This window comes from Haemorhous mexicanus, chromosome 1, assembly GCF_027477595.1.
Source record: "Haemorhous mexicanus isolate bHaeMex1 chromosome 1, bHaeMex1.pri, whole genome shotgun sequence".
In the NCBI taxonomy this organism is placed as follows: domain Eukaryota; kingdom Metazoa; phylum Chordata; class Aves; order Passeriformes; family Fringillidae; genus Haemorhous; species Haemorhous mexicanus.
This window is the reverse complement of record NC_082341.1, coordinates 64,640,736-64,654,556: the sequence shown is the minus strand read 5'-3', so window position 1 is coordinate 64,654,556 and position 13,821 is coordinate 64,640,736. Positions and strand designations below refer to the sequence as shown.

At 40.9% G+C, this 13,821-nt stretch overlaps 1 long non-coding RNA gene across 1 annotated transcript in view; it reads left to right on the top strand.

Moving 5' to 3' along the window:
- LOC132325436 (uncharacterized) overlaps positions 1-11,386 on the top strand; it is a 111,966-nt gene extending 100,580 nt beyond the window's left edge. The window contains exons 3-5 of the long non-coding RNA XR_009485946.1: positions 5,253-5,329; positions 6,306-6,372; positions 10,723-11,386. This is a non-coding gene — a long non-coding RNA (uncharacterized LOC132325436). The remainder of the gene's footprint in view (positions 1-5,252; positions 5,330-6,305; positions 6,373-10,722) is intronic.
- Positions 11,387-13,821: the final 2,435 nt, after the last annotated feature.

Here is a 13,821-nt window from a genome sequence, read left to right as displayed (position 1 = left end):
GACTGTGTCCTGGGAGAGCATCAAGGTCTGCAGGAAGCCCAGAGAGCTCAGTGGCTGCAAGGGACATAAAGACAAAGTCTGTCTCTTTGTGAAGTGGGTCCCTGACACGGAGGGATCTGTCAGTATTGGTCAGCACCACACGTTTGCTGGAAAGCAGCCAGCGACCACTGCAGAGTATTTAAAGGACGTCTGGTTTCTGAACCGAGTGGAGTTTTCCTGTGATGGCTTCAGGAAGAAAAAGTTCTACTGCTCCAGCCTTGGGACTGCAAAAATGTTGGCATAGGCCTTGATTTGACTCTTGCATGGGAAAACTCGGGTTTTCATAATCATGCATGGAATTCACTTGTGATAAAACATGAAAGCAGCTTGCATAGAAATCTAGGTTAAAAGTCACTACAGCAAGTTGTGAATTTGCCCATATTTATTGCCCGATTTAGGATAAGGAAGTGACTGCCATGAAAGGAATGCACAGGGAATAAGTTGGGAGGCTTAGATATTTTTAAACCAATGGTTTCTGCTGAGTGTAAGGCCTATGGCCATTACTTCATCCACAGGACTGCCACCATTTGTCCCAGCAAGGACTCCCACACATATCCTGTTTTCCACACTTCTGCAAGAACATCTGTTTGCAGCTCCTCCAACAGATTTTGAAAATACAAAAGTCACTCATGATGGGACTTTTCCATCATGACCTAAAACCTGGGATTGTCCATTCCAGGAGAAGATTGAATGGCTCTGACCATCAAGAGAACTTTGATGTATCTGCTTAAACTTGCCTCTCTGAAGGTGGAAACTGATGTAAAGATGAGGGAGAAATGGCCCTTTGGTAACAGTGAAAGAAAAGTAAAGACTTTTGAGATATTGGGAAAAATAGACCTTCTTCTCCAGCAGATCCACCAGAGGGAGAAAACATGAGACACAATGGTCTTCTCCAGCCCACCCAAACTGCTGCTAGTGGATTTGGACTTCTCATCCCCTGCTGCTCACTCACTGATGTTTATTTTAAGAATACCAAGAAATTAAGTCAAAGTTTAAACTGCTTGTTGTTATTATTTTTTTCCTGAACAAATGACCATGTTTTCCTTTAAAATATGAGTATATATGCACTGGAAGGAGAAAGCGGGTTTGTCAGCTGTTGTCAGAAGACAGCAGCAGTCTTCCTCCTTCTTTGTGCTGATGTATTAGCTCTAGCTAGGAATGATCCAGGGTTGAAAAGCTTCATAATCCCAAAGTTGTTATATGTACAGATGATGCAACCAACACTTCCCTGCTGCATCTGTGGATGAAAAGGGTTTGCTCTCTAGACCGCCCACTTCAGAGAACAAATTCTGCACACCTCACACTCCTGCATTCAGTGAGGAGTCCTCAAGCACTGGTCCTTCCAGTGAGGGCTGGACAACAGCCTGCACAACACTGAGCAAGTGTTCAGGCTGAACAACACTGACAAGGTAAGAGCTGGCCCCCAGCCCTTGCATCTGAATCAGGGGTTCTTAACATCTGCTTTACAGCTGTCCTCTGATGCAAGAGAAGTGGTTTCAGGATGCTACGAAGCCCCTAAACAATCAAGAGTGCTCATGGCCACAAGTTTTCTTTTACATAGGTGTTTAATTTGTGGGAAAAAATACTTTTAAAAACTCCAGCCTCCTGCATGTGTGTATGTTTTATTTTCAACTTATCCAAACTAGAAAGAGAGCTTCTTTCACCCTGAATAATAGCTTGTGGTATTCACTAGAACTAGAGATGTAAGTCTCACAGGTTAGAAATATGTGTCTGAAGCAGCAAGTGTCTGGTTATTCTCAAGCAGATATTCCCCCTCCTTTTCTGTGTATCCTAGATAACAGTTCTCCAGTTCTGAATATTTTGAAATGGCAGGAGAGTCTCTAGTTGTCACACATGAAAGCTTTTACAAGGTTCAGGTTCTGCTGCAGAAGAACCCCATCTTCTTTTTTTCTGTATTATTTTTTACTCTCAACATGGTTTTTTTGGGGGATGGCTAAGCTGCTCTCCCACAGCTCTTGTTTTGATAGTTTGAAATCTATTTGTAATCTTCAAAGAGATAACTTGTTTCCCGAGGGCCTTCATTAACTGTAAGAACACAAAAAGTGGCTGGGCATGAAGGTCGAGTGTGTTCCCCCTGGAAGAGAGACATATTTTTAATAGTACCAGTGACTGGTAGAGACCTTCACTGGTACAGATGACTTACCTAAATCTTGAAATTGTCTGTCACAGCCTAAGCACCTAGCAGGAAGATATACTGTAGTCAATCTGATGTGAGCATAATAATGCAAAAGCTCTCTGTTCTGTAACACCCAGAAGATGTGATCGGAGATCTCTGCATCCCCCAGCCTTGCCTCTGGGGAGGCGAGATCTGTCTGCATTCCCGCCTGCATTCCTGATTCCTGCCTGCCTGGCAGGAAAAGGCAGGGGTGCTCTGCTGAGGCCTTGCAGTGATGATCCATGGGGTGTACCTGAGGCTGTGGGGCCTCGTCTGCACAGCCTCCTGTGCATCAGCTGGGCTCTGTGCTGGTGTGCACTCTGAGGAGCAGCACAGCAGCTGTGGTCTACAGCACTAGGTGATCAAACACGCCCCCAAAAATCTACACAACAATGCAAATACATGGTACGTGCTGCACAGGTACATCTTGAACTATTATTTTTCCTCTCTGTGCTTTCTCCTCTGAATGTTACCACAAAGAGTTTTTTTTTAATCTGGATCATAAGGAAATAGAAGTGGAAGGTAAAACCACCATTTAAACCCAGGATATTCCTGGGTTGGTAAGGTGATAGCTTTGTCCTCTCATCACATTCATAAATGAGCACAGGAAAGAGTTAAGCTATCCTGAAAATACTGCCAGGGAGAGGGACTTGTGGAATCTAAATGCTGTTTAAGAAGGCAGGGGGTAATTAGGGCAGTTGGTTTTTAATTATCACTGAAGTCAGTCCTTGCAAGGCCCCCCAGCCATAGCCAGGTTAATGGTCAGCACTGTATGCTGAGTCAGCAAAATGCTTGTGCTGGCTTTCACCAGGGGCTCCTGTCAGCTGAGGGCAGCTCTCTTTGCTGGATGTGCCCAACTTCACTCTGAAGCCAGGATGATTAAAAGAGAAAAGCAATCTGCAGCTTTAATCAAGCTTGCAGGAACACACCTTTCGGATTTTGTGAGACGAGGTATTTGTTACCTCCTGTCCTCTGGCATGGTAGCAGTTTAATGAAAGGCTGCATATTTTTCTGTTAGCAGCTCAACCACTTAATTCTTAAGTTCCTTCAGAGCTCTCAGATGTATGCCATCTGGTCATGGTGACTTGTTGCTCTTTAATTTGTGAATTTGTTCCAGCACTTCCAGTTTTGACACCTCAATCTCTGACACAGTCTCATCTTCATTACTTGAAAAGAATAGCTCAGAGGGCTGTCTCTCTCTCTCTCTCTCTTGCATGAATCGTCTTGTAGCTTCAATTTCATTAATACAATTTCAACTTACAGCAGAATTTTTAGATTTCCCAAAGAGACCATCTTTCCACCTCCTACCCATACTGCAGTATTTTATTGTGCTATATTTTTATTAAAAAAAAGCACCTCTGAAAACTACATGGAACCCAGGCACTCAGGTAACCAGTAACTTTGCTGTCTTTTGAAAAGGCTTGAAAGTTAGTTCAAATGAATATCTATGACATCCACCAAAGAAATGTTCTTAGTTCTCAGAAAATAGGGAATCATACAGCCTCTTTAAACACATCTAGCATGCATCTTCATGGCCTAATGCTATTTATTTATGTATCATAAATAATATCTATTATTTACGGTCTATTTGCATTTCAGGTTTTCAGGGAAGCTGAGTCCCCATTGTTTCAGGCACTCAACAAGCACATGGTTAGAGGCAGTTCCTCTTCTGAGGAATTTACAAATAGGGAAGACAAATGGCTAGGAACAGACAGCATGCAAAGAAGTTGTCAAAGATGGATGTCTTTGTATTTACATATTTAATGAATTTTCCCTTCATACATGGTGTCCTTCACCTTCCCTCCCCAGTGTTTCTCCTGGCACATATCCCCACCTAGCATCACCAGCATTTCCTAATATGCTTTGTTTCCATCCTTTCCCTAATGAAGGAAGATATGACAGCAAAAACCTTGGTAATACAGCAAGCCAGCCCATGGCAGCCATTTTTTTTTCTCTTCCTGGGAGACTGAAGGGGTTTTCCAGAGGTGTCTGTGCTTGTGGGGGTCAGGGCAGGAGGACCACCTGGCTTGCTATCTCCGTTTTCACCCCCAGAGCACGGCTGGCATGGTACCTGCATTGCCCTAACAGCTGAGGCCACTGCTGGAAAAAATCCTTTGCCTTCAAACCAGGGAGCAGCCCTGGCTTCTCCACCACCCCTCTCCATATTTTCAAAATGCAGGAAACTTCAGCAGTGCCATCTGCAAACTTCGGAAACGGGCTGTCTGGAAGAAGGGATTATGGATGGCCATGGAAAGGGCAGAAACTCAAAACTTCTCTTCACCACTTTATTAAATCCAGGAGATGACAGAAAGCACACTCCCCTTCTGACAAAGTTGGAGGGTCTCTAGTGACATTTATGTCACTGGAAAGGCATATAATACGTACACAGTGGTTTAATTTTATCTTAATGAAACAATATACATATAAAACTATCCATTAAATATAAAACAGTGAAGTAATTTGCAAATTTTCCTACAGCATAATAAATTAAGCATGGAGAGCACTAAGGAATGCAATTTGCAGTCATTTATAATGCAGTGTTTTATGTTAATAATTCAAAATCACATGCTATTTGGAGACACTTCTAATTAATGTATTTATGAAATTGTGAACTGTGACTGTTTTGGTTCCATTTAGCTAAACATTTCAACAGAATGCGCTTGCTGTTGTTTTGTGTTTGCTTAATGGCACCAGCAAGCATCAAATGTACAACTGGGGGAAGCTGGGGGTGGTATCTGATGTGGCTTTTTTGATGGGTATGTGTTTTTGTCTGTGCACTGTATACATGCATGTGATTACACTCCTGATCTCACCGAGGAGAAGAAAGTTCTGCAGTAATTTGAGGAGGAAATAAGGAAAGTTTTATGGATGAATAATTAATCGCAAGGAAAGTTCAGTACCTTCCTAAAGAATTGCTAAAATATTCAATTCTTTTTACATTGCAGAACTTCATACACTGCTATTTCTCCTGGCTGGTTAATTATGACTAATACAGCTTGTAAATTTATATTCATATTTTTATTTTGATGTCTTTCAGGGTTTTTTTTTCATCATACTAAGCATTTGTCAGGCTGCTTCTTTATTGGAACGCTATGAGGAATGATTCCCCAGAAGGTTAGTCTCTTGAGAGGAGACTTGCAGGGAGTTGGGAGTGTTTTGAAATTTCAAGTACATTCCAAGAAAAAAAACTCCAACCATATCAGACTTTTTTAGGGAATTATCACATGTCAAGGCCCTGATTTTGAAAGTGGCTTGAAATGAATGAGCTTGTAGGCATATGCAGAGCCAGATGCTAATAGCACTCTGTTGTAGCTCTGCACAGGAAAATGAAGGGAAAGCTCTTGAAATAATTTTCTATGAACAGTCTGTTTCACACAAGAAAAAGAGGGGGGGAAAAAAGAAAGAAGGAAACCTGAAACCCCTCAAGCCCATTGTAAGGACGTCCAGCTTTACATGGTCTCTTCTACCTTCCAAAATGATAGTGAAAATTCAGTGGGATGCTGAATCAAAATTTTCATGTCTCCTGGTAATTTCAAAGCTCACTTGCAGAGCAGTAACTCCCTGTTGAATGTTTTATTTCACAATTGTGCTTTTTATATGGTTTCTGCTCTTTTTCTTTCTTGGTTGCTTGCCTTTTTTTTTTTTTAATTTTTTTTTTTTATTCTCGGGACAATATGTATATGGCTGGGAAAATATTTAAAAAGTTCTCATGGCCTTTAGCTGTGGTCTTGGAAATTGACCAATGTAATCATTAGACTGAGAATTAAAGCTCTATTTGACCACTTTGTGTGATTTATATTTTAAACAATGTAGGAACTGTTATGATTAAGGAGGCAATATGAGTGTCTAGGACCTAGCTCCCTATTACTTATCATCATCCAAGTTGCTTTATTGAGTCTCTTTATTTCCTTGGTATCAAATAAAATATATTGGCAACATATTAGATTAGCTGAATGATAGTCTTTAATAAACTCCTTTTTCCTAAAATGAAAAATATTACCGTATCCATTTCATGTTGTCCTTTTTGTCCAGTATGAATGCTTTCTGTAAGAGCTCATGTATTTAAATATTTGTCTGCTTCTGTTTTCAGTCCCAGACTAAACTGGAATTGTTAGGAACTCGTCAACATAAAGACTGGGATTTGGGTCATATTTCAGGTGAGTCGCTGTATTTAAATATCCTTTCTTGCTGGATTTTTAAGTAGAATTTGTCTTTCACTGAGTGAAATGGATTTGTAGGAAATTCCATAAACGAGGCTCAAGCTTTTTAGTGAAAATTATTATCCCAGCTATGTACTTGTTTTAAAAAAAATGTTTTACCTGTCACAGGGTCCTAAGGTGTTATATCTGTGATGCATCAACACAGGATATAAGATGTAGTGGTATCAGGAAATATGCTGTGAGATAGGGGACTTTGCCCACTAACCTGTTATTACCTTTTTGACAGCAACTGTGGTGGTCTGGATACATTACCCAGCTCCATTTTGAGCCATATGATCCCAGGTTTATATCCGAATCTGAGTTTTATGGTTTTTGCCAATCTCCAAAATTAATTCACAGAAACAGAGAAGGAAATTGCTTTTCATATTAGTTTTTTTTTCCTTCTGATTTGAATGGAAAATTTTTACTTTATCTTGAGGCATGGTGAGTGCTTACAGCTTCTGCTTCAGCCCTGTATTTGAACATTCAAAACATTATGGAGGGCTTGTTTTAAAAATCCTTTTTCCAGTGGTGGGAAAATGACAAAACTTGGGAACATGTGCATTTTTCTCTTTTTCTTTTAATTATTTTGGCATGCTTTATGAGACTAGATCTGCAGCTGCCTGTGGTTACATTCTGCTCATTAAAGGTGTTGTAAAACAGAGCAAGGCCAAAATACAGATTCTAACTGCCCTGCTCAAAGCAATATTGCCATTTGTGATGGCAAGTTTGTCTGAAAGTTATGGTTTGCTTTTTAACCTCTAGAGGCATAAATCCAGAGTAACTTTATGAAAATCCATTCAGTAACAACATCTAGGGTGTGATTAGTTTCACAATTTGTAAATATCATGATTCTTTCTCTCATGTCTTATAATCAGAGGGTAGAAATCTTTGGAGTGCCTGAAGGCATGTCAGGTACTTCAGCACATATCAAACAAGAGTTAAATTAACCACCATGTTCTGAAAAGAATAACAAACACAGCACATTTGACTTGGATATCTTATGGAACATCACGACAAAGCATGCAAAGATTATCTTTCCAATGAACATTGGGGACCTTAAATGTAATTATTAAATTCAGCAGATGAGCTGCCATCCCTTGGCATTCTAATTATCTGAAAAGATTTTTATTTGGTGATTTATGTAGAATTCATCAATTAGAGTTATTTCTGTAGAAACAGTGCTCTATTTCTGGGGAGCCTCCTTCTCAGTTTGACATGGTTTTTTGATATAGAAGACTGTTTTTAAAAAGATCTTCAAAGATATCAAACTAATGGGTTTGAAGAGAAGCAAAGAAAGACAGGAAAACAAAGACTGCCAGAGCTCTTTATGAAGGAAGAAATAGTATAGTTCTATTTCTTTTTAAGCTATGTCTACTAACCTGATGTCCTGGGGATAGCTGTACCTATTTATCAAACTGAAAATGGCTGCTAGCTAAGGTAAATACACCATTTATTTTTTAGATTTCATACAAAAACGTTACCTGTAAAGTCCTTGTTGCCCCTTTTCCCCCTTGGGCTGTAAGAGGACATGCTGTCCTTGTTTGCAGTTCTACTCAGAGCTATGATTTGGCTAGGCAAGATAGTCATAAGGGAGGATAAACACACTCTGGAGATGGAGTATGCAGAAAAACGAGTGAGAAATACCCCAAATCTCCTTGACAGGCACAGAGAGCTCTTTGGTGCAGGACAGCTCCTGTGGAGGCTGAAGCTTCGGGGCTCTAAAATGGCTAGAGACGGTGGAAGGAGCAGAAGGTCTGGGTCTCTTTGCAGAAGCTCATTAAAACCGTACATATGGGAAGAAATATAGGACTTCTTGGTACATTGCAATCACAAAAGGATAATTTAACCATTCAGTAAGAGGAAATTCAGCATCTGCTGCAGTGGCAGTGTGGTAAGAGGTAAAGGACTTTGCTTTATCCAGCTCCCACTGAGGTCCTTGGGAACTGAATTCAGCCTTTCCAAGTTAAAGCAAAGGAAGTTTTCCAAGCTGTTAAGAATACTTTTATTTCCATGAACAAAGCTACTGGGTAAGATGTAAGCACACAAAAAAAACCCCCGAAAAACCCAGATACAGTCATTACCAGCAGTGTATGGAGCAGTCTAGCAGCAGTAAACAAGGAAAAAATCCACACATCCCCTGCTGAATGGGGAAGCATTTGTCTCAGCCATGTCTGTGTCCCCTTTGCATCTGCCTGCCACATACATTGTGTGAAGGCGCTTGAAGAGACCAAATGTTTAGGGAAAACGGATTTCAAGTGTCACATTTCTAATATTCTTGGGCAGAAAAGCTAAGAAATCTGAGAAGGAGTTTTATGGGCCACATTTTCTGAGATGTATCTCCGTGAGTCACACCAAACATGGTGATACCTGGCCTGCAGTTACTCCTACCAAAGAGCACAGGAGGAACTTAGAAAGACCTGCAGGACATTTTAAGTTAAATAACATTTTCCATATACTATTTAACCACCACTGAGAAAACAGTAGCTTTGAAACCATTAAGCAAACTGAAAAATGGGGGGAAATCACCATATGGATGACCTGCTCTGAGTGATGTCTCCAGCTCTCTCCCCTTGCTTGGTTAAAGAGAACTTGGAATGCCTGTTTTTAAAAGCACCCATCTCCCTCTCTCCCACCTGTGATTTCATGATGTTTGAGTCAAACTTAGGTTGGGATATGCAAGGAATTAACAGCAGGGCTCCCCAGCACTTCTGCAACCTGAGTTCAAGGGGCAGGGGAAAAGGTCTCTGATGTTGGCACTTAGGCAACATAGAGGGTTAACAGCCACTGGGAGACTCAAGTGAGATAATGGAGTAATCTTGGGTAATCCTAAAGTACTGGGAGAAAACAGGCTGGACAGAAAAAAACCCAAAAAACCAGAACCCCAAACAACCAACTTTCCTCTCTCTAGTGCATTTCTGCTGCCAAGTCCACCTCTGATGCAAGGGTGTTGTGAAATGTAGCTCACTTGCTAAACGTTGTTTTGATGTGTTGTTTGGGACACAGGGAAAGAGAAATGGACTCCATTCAATCTCTATTAAAGCAGAGGGATGTCTTCTGCAGAATTTATTTCCAGGAGCTTTGCGTTAACTTCGTTTTCTTATTAGCTGAAATTGCTAGCGAGACAGTTTTAGCAAAGATGCTAAATGCCTTCGTGGAAAAGATGAGTCTGTGCTCAATGAATTGGCTACTGTTGTGTCAGCTTGTACAGAACAGATCTTTACTATGGGATTTGGGGATCTGGGATTAGGTCCTAGTGATAATTCACGTGGGAAAAATTTTATATTTAATTACAGAAAGGCAATTAGATGAGAATATTGCAAGAAAATGTTAACAGGTAGTTACAGTTGCAGAAAAAAGCCAGGAATTTATAACCCACAGAAAAAAAAAAGAAATCTGATATTAGTGTTAATGATTGTTGAAAATTGAGGGGAAAAAAAAGTGGAGGGGAAAAAACGTGGGGGGGAAGAAATTGAGCTTTTTTTTTGGAATTAAAAGTCCAATAGAATTTTCTCAGAAAAGTGCTTTTGGAACATTTTTTATATCATCAAAAAACCATGAAACAAGCTGAGAGATAAATTAAACAGAACCAAACCACTCTTGGTCACCAGAAAAACAGGTTTTCTGACCATGGTGTGGTGAAGCTGAAGATGAGGAGCATTATGGTTCCACTTTTCCTGCAAGGGACTAGTTTCCTATTTGAGCTAAGACTCCCACAGTGCTGGGAAGGGCATCCCTGGAGGCACGGGTTCTTGGGAGGCAATGTGCCACTAAGGCAGTTTGGTTTAAGCTGGAAGTGCCACACAATGAAAGGTATAGGTCCTACTTTATCCTAAATGGTACCGAGCCACCATCTTGATACTCTTCAGGATGTTGATCCATAACTTAAAAGAACTTGTCAGAGCAGCTTTAACTCTCATGGAGAGAGTCTTTTCTCACCACTCACTCTTATGTGTGTGTTATGTATGACACAGCCTAAGCAAAACTATCTTTAGAGAAGCACTTATCTGAATGACTTGAGGAGTTTGTGTAGAGAACCTGGAAATCCAACAGGCTACACTGCTTGTGCTGAAGAAAGTCCAGAGTTAGATCCTATTTTATTCAGCAGCCTGGTCTCTAACACCTCCTCCTCCTCAGAGGTGAAGCATGAACTGTGACTAGCACAGAGGGGCAAATCATTACAGGCAGAAACTGCAAATTTCAGAGCAGCACCACTTCAGATTGCCCTCAATCCATTGGGAGAGTCTGGGAGGAGGTAAATTTGGAGGGTGGAGAAAAACCTGCCATGTCTTGTGCTCCCTTTCCTAGGGTGAGCTAGAAAGACAAGAACTGCACAGGATGCTGAGATGCCTCTGAAGGAAATATTGGCCTCAACCAAGCTGTCACACTGAAGTGTGTGGAAAGCTGGACTTGGGGCTGCCCAGCTGAACTTGCTAAACCAAGACAGCACCTTTCAACAGCTCCACAGTAACACTGGGTTTGTACGTACATTTACAGAATGTATAGCATCATGTTCCATGTGTTTACCTGTCTGTGCATCCCTCCAATCACTTTTGCTCATTTCAAATGAATTTAATGTAGGAGAAGGAGTTCCTAGGTATTTTAGATTATTGCCAGTTTATTTGTTAGGTGTGCATCCAACAAGGAGCTACACAGAACATGATAGCTGGACATGTTGTGATGGCTCATTTGTGAGACTGTGCTGCTGCTGTTCACTTGTATTACCCTCACTCTCCCATTGCTTACTGCTTTTAAAAGCAGCGTGAAGAGCAGGAGCAGCTGCTGCCAGGAAAGGAAGCTGCAGGAGCCGGAGGGACACACGTGAGGGAGTGCAAAGGCACAGGCTTTCTCTGCTGATGACCTTGGCTTCTAGCACATCCCATGATTACAGCAACTGCTTCTAGAGCTGGAACACATGGGAGCTGAAACTACACATCTTATTTAGGACTCAGGGAAGGGAAAAAAATCTGTCCTGCTTTACAAACAGTGGAAAAATCACTGAATTTCTACTTATGGTTACTGCGACCTTATGAGGGAAAAATACTTCCAGAAATTATTTTATTCTTCAAAAGAAAGAACTACTGCTGCATAGTTATTAGAGGGAAACTGATCAGTATTTGTTCAGTCTCCCATTCTCCTCCCTGCTGTTTCATACACTCTTGAAAATGTCATTACTGACAGGGCATTGCACTTGTTCTACTTCTCTGAAAGTGCAGCCCTTTGTCTTAGGAATTAGCATAGAAGCATCATATTATGGTTTGGGTTGGAAAGGACCTTAAAGATCTAACCCCCATGCCATGGGATGCCCCCCACTGGATCAGGTTGCTCAGGGTGAAATAACAGAATGGTTTACCTTGGTGGCTTCCTCTCCAACAACCTCCTAGTCAAGAATAAGATCTCTTTAGGCGACTGTGGCTGTTTCCATTAGCTATTCAATGGCATTAGCAGCTGTGTGTAAAACTTTTGGGCTTCTGAGGAAATCTTACTCAAGAGGTGAAAGATATTGCCAAAAATTAGGTCCTCAAAAAGTCCTGTCTACGCTTCTGCAGTGTTGTCCTTCAAGAGGCTTTGTTCTTTGAGGCAGCTGCATACAAACTGAATTGGAAAACTGCTAAATAAAAATGACAGGGATCAACTCTTCCACTTACCATGTTATCAGGTGACTGTGGTAGCAGGGAGGTGGAGAAGAATTGTACCCCAGGAACCATCTCGGGACTTGCTCGTCTCTGAGGCCAGCATGTAAAATTCCACATGTCATTTCACAGGATGTTCCCCTGTTTTTCCTTCTCTCCTTATCTACCTTTTATCTGCTCATGCCATCTTTCCATTTATTTTTCCTGGTTTTCTCCTGCCTATATTTTTTTGTTTCCATTTTCCTCACTGGGATGAGAATCTGATACTTGACTATTTGAACACTTGCTCCATGATATTTGAATGCACTAGGAATTACAAAAAGTAAGTATTTCCATTTCTTGGTGCTTTCAATTTGGGTTCTTTCTTCACTTCCCCAAGGACAATGAATGCTAAATGCAGTATAGCTGAATTTAAATATTTAGATTCACTAAAAACAATCAGAAACTGCCTATATAGATTTTTCCTCTGAGGGAAGGATGTTGGGAAATGATGGGATTTTTTAATGTAGTAGATATGTAACATGTGCAAAATAAAATAGTGATTGTATCTGTCCTCTTGATTTCAGAAAAGTAAAATTCCTGCATGTTATTCTACAGTGCTGCGTGAATATCCATGAATACTAAATTGTTTTTCTGGAGGAAATATGTAAAAGCATGAAAGTGATCATCAGCTGATCTCTGCTCCAAGCTGAATTGTGCATTTTAGGAAACAACAGGGAAAAGAAATTTATTTTCAACTAGAATTTGATTCTGAAATAAATAGGAGGCTACTTCCTCGCACATTTAGCTCACATCTGTGAACTAAAAAGAAGAGGGAAAACTTAACATTCATCAAGAAGAAAGGAAGAGGAAAAACTTAACATGCATCAAGAAGCATCTATTTTTAAAGCCCTTAATAACCTTTTCAAGACTAAGACTCTGCTGCCATTCCCTGAGCTGTACAGAATCACACTGATCACAATTGGCTACTCGGGGTGTTTCAGTTTCAGTGAAAAAATTAAGGCAAGGTATTTTCTTTTTGCATCCTGGAATTTTTTTCCCTAATCACTCTGTGCTAACTCATCATGATGAACCAGCTAGAAAACTAGTAACTGTGGTAAAGAGTAACTACATCTCTCCTTCAGGTGCACGTGCTCTGTCTGCAGTGTCTGCAGGGGGGCTCTGGGGCATTGTGCTGCTCAGCCTCCATTCACTCACCCTGCACTCCTTTGGAAGGAAATTTGGGGCATAACCAGGGAAAGAACTGTGATACCCTCCAACGGGTCGGTGACCACTTCTGCTGAATGTGGTGGGTCATACCTGTCCCACAGCACAGACACAGATTTTTAGGTGGTGTATGTTCAGAGAAAGTGCATTGACACCAACTGATCCCAGTAAAGGATGCTGAAATAGCTATAGCTTTTTGCTCCTAAAATGCTGAACCAGAAGGAGCCAAGAACAAGTTCTCCTAGATGGAATTCCTACCTTCTCATCCATAATTTTCTCCGAGGGAAAAAGTGAAAAAACCCACTAAAAATAATAAAAAATCAGCTTTTGCACAATGACACATAGCCTGGAGTATGAGGAAGGTAACTGAAGGAGAGATTGAGCTGTGTTCATTATCCACAGAGTAAAACAAGCCTGGTATCTTTTGCTTTGCTTTAGTGAGGAAAGGTTAGAGCTCACTCACTCAGTCTTGTGGCACACTGTACTCTTTTCAACTGTCTCCAGCTGAGGCAAGGTATTTGAGTAATATGAATAGAGGCTCTTATCCTGTGAGCAATTATATGTGGGT